At 33.8% G+C, this 6,027-nt stretch overlaps 1 long non-coding RNA gene across 1 annotated transcript in view; it reads right to left on the minus strand.

The window, feature by feature from the left end:
* LOC110267997 overlaps positions 1 to 5,584 on the minus strand; it is a 17,307-nt gene extending 11,723 nt beyond the window's left edge. The window contains exons 1-2 of the long non-coding RNA XR_002355996.1: positions 5,373 to 5,584; positions 5,062 to 5,260 (exon numbers count right to left, since the gene is read on the minus strand). This is a non-coding gene — a long non-coding RNA (uncharacterized LOC110267997). The remainder of the gene's footprint in view (positions 1 to 5,061; positions 5,261 to 5,372) is intronic.

Below are 6,027 nucleotides of genomic sequence, written 5' to 3' on the forward strand. Positions count from 1 at the left end.
GCAACCTTAACTAGGACACAGTTAGCTAAACCTATAAAAATATAAATTATGAATAAAATTAAAGATCTAAAAGAACACAATTATATTAATGATTCTAATTAATGTTAATTCAAACGTCACTTCTTAAATAAAATACAAATTAATTTTTTAAAATCTCAAATTTACGGTAAGTTTTATTCAAAAAATTCAAAAATAAATAAGAATTATTAGATTAAAAATAGAACAATTAGCAATAAAAATTAGTAGATTAAAATATAGATCTTTAAAAGTTAGAAAAAAATTAGTAAAATAATTATAAAAATATAAATAAAAACTCAACTCGTAAAGAATTATTAAATTTGTAAAATAAGAAAAAGTATCAAAATAATAATAAAATAAAAATAAAAAATAATATTATAAAATTTATAAAAAAATAAAACAATCCTCTAATAAAATTTTTGTTCAAAATTCAAATTTTAAACAAATTAAAAAATTGGTATCAAAGTCAAATTATCAATTTTAAGATATAGAAATACTTTTTAATAAAGATAATACTTTTAATTTATGTAACATGTCAAAAATCTAATACATAACAATCGGCTTTTTTACCCATATACGCATGAAAAATTTATTTATTCCCAAAATGTGCATAGGTGAAAACTATTCTCAAAATGGGCAGCTCTATTTCATATATGGCGGCCACGAAATGGATTTCAACACCATTTCAGGTTAGGTGCCCACGAAATGGGAGCACCATGTCAGGTACAGTAGGCACGAAATGGAGATCCCATTTCATGGATGGCAGTAACGAAATGGATAGACCAAATCAGGGACGACAGACGCGAAATAGACAGACCAAGTGTGTGTTTGGATTCACGTTTGGTCAAACTGGAGTTTGAATAAAAGTGATTTTGTAGAATTGATTTTAGATAGAAGTGAGTTTGTGCCAACATAATTTATGTTTGGCAATATTTACCAAAATTGATTTTGATAAAATAAATATTGTTTAAATAATATTAGTTAAAATCAGTCCTAGATAAATAATTAATTAATTACTAAAAAATATAATTTTAGGTTCTAATTTTTTATTTGTTATATTTTTATTATTATTTATAATTAATTTTTTATTTAATTTATCATTTTTAATAGGAACAATAATACATATTATCAAAAATTAAAATAGTAAACAGTGCACAAAAATTAGAATAATTATTTTAATACTCTCAATATTTTTTATTTAGAAAAAATTATGAAAAACAAATAATAACTAGCAACATTACGTTAGTGTTCAGAAAAGAAAAGTTGCCAAACATCAAAGAACAGCGTTCAAAGCACTTAACTGCACTTTTATCCTCTCCAATATATTTCACAAACACACCCTAAATCAGTTAGAATATGCAAAGAAAAAGTATTGATTAACTATACACCCACTAAAGTTATGCAAAGATTCACTAAGAATATTTTCTCCTATGTTAGAACTTAGAACTTAGAACTATGTTGGTAATTAACCTTTTTTGTTTATCCTTCTTCTATATTTCATAACTTGTCTCATTGAGCACTCTTGTTTAATGATAAAATATTTTTGCCATCTTGTATAGCAAATTGTGAAGAAGGAAAAGAACGAAGCCAGTCACTTGTTGGGCCATTTCGTGGCTGGTTCCTCGGAGGTTTGCATTTCGCAGGTGTCAGGGACGGATTGGGCCATTTCGTGGGTGCCCCGTCTGAGGTGCTCTATTTCGTGATTGCCTGGCTTGATATACAGCCTCTAACATGCACAAGTCCGCTTCTCCCCATTTCGCATGGAGCAGGATGGAAATGGTGGGTTAAACCATTTCGTAGGTGCCTCAGTTGAAATGGAGCTGCGTAATTTGAGAACTCTTTCCATGGATGCGTATTTTGGAAATAAATATTTTTTTCCTGCGTATATAGGTAAAAAAGCCCATAACAATCTATTTAATAAAAATCTCATTCTCCTGAAGTGATTTTCATTTGTGAAACTAAGAATATCACTTTATTTGTAGAGATGCAAAGAAGAAAATGTGGCTATGAGTTTGGATTTTGTGTGGCTCCAAATGGAAGTGCGAGAGGTTTGGCAGTTTGGTGGAAGGAGGGAGTCAAGCTGACTGTCAAAACACATGCTGAGTTTTTTTATCTATTTCACCACGGAAGATGCAAATGACCCAATTCCATTACATACCTTTATGGTTCATTTGCATAGCCAAGAGTCAACCCAATAGCAATAATTTGAGGCAATAATGCAACATATTTCCACGGAAAAATGAAAGATATGTAGTCATGGCAGATTTCAATGCTATTGTGTCAAACCTTGAGAAGGAAAGGGAAGAGATAAAGCACCAGCATCTATTCAACAGTTTTAGGAATTTATCAATGTGGCTGAACTTTGTGACATGGGTTATACTGCCACAAATTCACTTGGTGGAACCGAAGTGATGGCACTCGAGCAATAAGAGAGAGATTGGATAGAGGTTTTTTATCAAACAGATTCTGAATGGAGTTTCCTCTGGCATCCATAACTCACTTGGAGGATATAGGGTCGGACCATCGACCTATTTTGCTTTCAACCGATTCTGAAAGTGTGAAAAATAAATGCAGGTTCCGATTCTAGGAGTAGTGGTGCAGTAATTTTGAGATAAATATATTGTTGATGAGGTTTGGAAAGAAGCTATTACAAGTTTCGCTATGTATATTCTGTTTCAGAAGCTAAAGTAGGCACAGACTAGTAGAATGCTAGAAAATTAAAATCACAAATTCCAGAAAGCTCACAGAGGAGATTTCTCTAAAACTCATAGAAAAAAATAATTTGTTGCAGAGGACAACAAGGAAGAAAAAGTACAGTTGGAAGAACAACTAGCTCATGCGGTAGAAGAGGAAGAGAGATACTGGCGTGAAAAATCTAGGATTAACTGGCTGCAATGGGAGTCCAAAATACACTATTTTTTCATGCAAAATTTAAGATAAGAAACCGACATAATAAAATACGAAGATTGGAAGATGGACATAGAGGATGGCTTTATAAAGATCAGGAAATTGGTGAACAGGCACAATAGTTTTACCAAAACCTTTTTACCTCAAGTAATCTGAATAATCCTGACATGTTTTTGGAAGATTTGATGCCTAAAGTCACTGCTAGTATAAATAGAAATCTCCACGGGCCATTAACTAATCTAGAAATCAAGAGGGCAGTTTTCTCTATCTCTACTGAAGCAGCCCCAGGGGATGATGGGTTATCGGCTAAATTCTTTTAACATTTTCGGGGTATTATTGGTCAGGATGTGAAATCTGCAGTTAAGAGTTTCTTTTCAGGAGGAAGACTTCTAAAAGGCTTCAACCATACCCAAATTTGCTTAATTCCAAAGGTGAACAATGCTTCCTCTATGCAACAAATTAGACTGATATCTTTAAGAACTACATTCTACAAAATAATCTAAAAAATTCTTGTGCATAGAATGCAACCTTTTACAATAAGAATTATAAGTGAGAATCAAAGTGCTTTTATCAGGAGAAGACTCAAGTGACAATGTGCTGGTTGCTCATGAATGCATGCACTTTCTAAAGAATAACAAAACTGGGGATTCTGAAATGGAAATGAAGCTTGATATGAGTAAGGCCTACGATCGAGTGGAATGGAGTTACTTGTGATTTATATTGGAGAGATTAGGCTTTGGAAGAAGATGAATAAAGTGGATTTAGGAGTGTGTAACAACATTTTCGTATTCTGTTATTGTGGAAGGCTAATTAATGGATTTCTTTAGACCCGACAGAGGACTCCGACAAGGAGATTGTCTTTCACCCTACATATTCCTCATTTGTACAGAAGGGTTTTTCCATCTGCTCCACAAGAAAAAACAGAGTAACATGTTTCATGGTCTAAAGCTGAATTTTAGATGCCTCTCAATCAGCCATTTACTCTTTGCTGATGATTCAATTTTATTCAGTAAGACTAATCCTCTTAGTTGTGACAACCTACTCTGACTATTATTAGACTACGAAAATGTCAGTGGCCAACAAGTGAATCTAAACAAGTTCTCAATTTTTTTCAGCAAAAACACTCCTTTATTAATTCAATACCAACTAGCAGAGACATTGGGTATTTCTCATGTGGGTGCACAGAATAAATACCTAGGGATGCCGACAGTCATCAACAGATCAAAGAAACAAAACTTTGACTATATTAAGGCAAAAGTTTCTAAAAAGTTAGAACATTGTAAACGTTCCCTATTGTCGGCAAACGGGCGAGAAATTCTTATTAAAGCTGTTGGTACAGCGATTCCGATGTACACTCTTGGTTGTTTCAAGCTTCCGAATACGTTGATTGATGAGCTTCATCGACTTATGATGCGGTTTCGGTGGGGACAACGAAACAATAAAAGACGAAGCACTGGATAGATTGGGATGTGATGTGTAGGCCAAAAATATTAGGTGGAATGTGTTTCAAAGATTTGAAAGCATTTAATTTTGCCATGCTTGCTAAGCAAGGGTGGCGCTTGATCACCAGAGAACATTCACTAATGTTTAAGATATACAAGGGTAGATATTTCAAATTCTCCTCCTTTATAAAGGCAGAAATTGGTTCCAACCCTTTTTGGGCTTGGAGAAGTCTCATAAAGGGAAGAAAGATTCTGGAAAAAAGTCTTAAATGGCAGATTGGGTCTGGGGCGCTTATTCAAATTAGGGAGGAGCCCTGGTTCTGTGACGCACCACCATTTAGAGTATCTCATGACAATAACCTAGACCCAGCTCTAATTTGGGTGAAACAGTTATTGATAGAGGATGGAAACTAGAATCGGCAATGTATCAACAACAATGTCAACCAATCAGAAGCTCAAATTATCTACCGTATCCCAAAGGACATGAGATAGATAAGTTAATTTGGAGTAAGGAAAAGAACGACATCTACTCAGTGTCTACAGGGTATGACTTAGCTTTCTACTTTTACCATCGCCATGAGCAGCAGTTAGATCACAGATTCAGAGCTTCAAAGCTATGGAATGCAATTTGAAATATTAAATGCCAACCAAAACTTAGAGTATTTTCTATGGAAGATAGGTCATGATGGCTTACCTACCATGTCAAAGATCGACTCTAGATTGTCTCACATATCTCCAATTTGTCCTTGGTGCGATCGTCAAGAGGAGAGTGCATTCCATTGCTTATTTGCATGCCAGTCTCAGCTGATGTTTGGTCCAAGCTAGGCCAGAATCTGGTTTCGTTAGAGCACCAACACCAAGCTCCATGGCAATGGATGGAAGAGAGTCTGAACCTAATTCAATTAAAGAGCCACAATAAACAACTAATTTTATAGTTCATGTCCACACTTTGGGGCATATAGAGGACAAGAAATCTGCTGATATTTGAAGAGAAAAGAATTTCACCTGAGAAAATTCTATCTCAGGCGGAAAATGTTGCAATGGAGTTTGCTATGTTATCTTCTCTGCCAAGATGATCTTCCTTTTCTTTGAACATTACGTTCAACTACTCAATTTTTTTCCTCTGAACCTTGAAGGCTTTTTTTCTAGACTATTCTATGTTTGATTATGCATTTGGGAAAACCCACTTTTGATGTATTGTTGTCCATGTATTGGACCAACCTTTTTTTCTATTGGAAATAAAATTACCTGTATTTGATTTTAAAAAAAATCTATTTAATGGGCGAGATCAAACGCCTTTATTTAAAGACGTTTAAAAAACATTTTAAATGTGTGTTTAAGTCTCGGTCTTACAATATAGTATATCTATCTAGTTTCAGAATCGCCACTATCTATCGGTCAGATTTTTTATAGTGCTTAATTATCAACTTTAGTTAATTTAGGCATATATCAGCCTTCAAAGGTGTGAGAATTTGTTCGCTTATTAGGGTTAGTTATAGCTTTGATTACTGTTACTTTTGAAACTTCAAAGTGTATACAAAATGATCCAATAAATTTACCTAATAAAAGATTGAACATTATTAGGTATGAAAGAATCTTTACTTGTGCAGTAAGAAAACTGACAGGTTTTAGAAAAGCAAGCTTAGGAACAGAGAATTGA

This window comes from Arachis ipaensis, chromosome B10 (assembly GCF_000816755.2).
Source record: "Arachis ipaensis cultivar K30076 chromosome B10, Araip1.1, whole genome shotgun sequence".
Taxonomy (NCBI): Eukaryota; Viridiplantae; Streptophyta; class Magnoliopsida; order Fabales; family Fabaceae; genus Arachis; species Arachis ipaensis.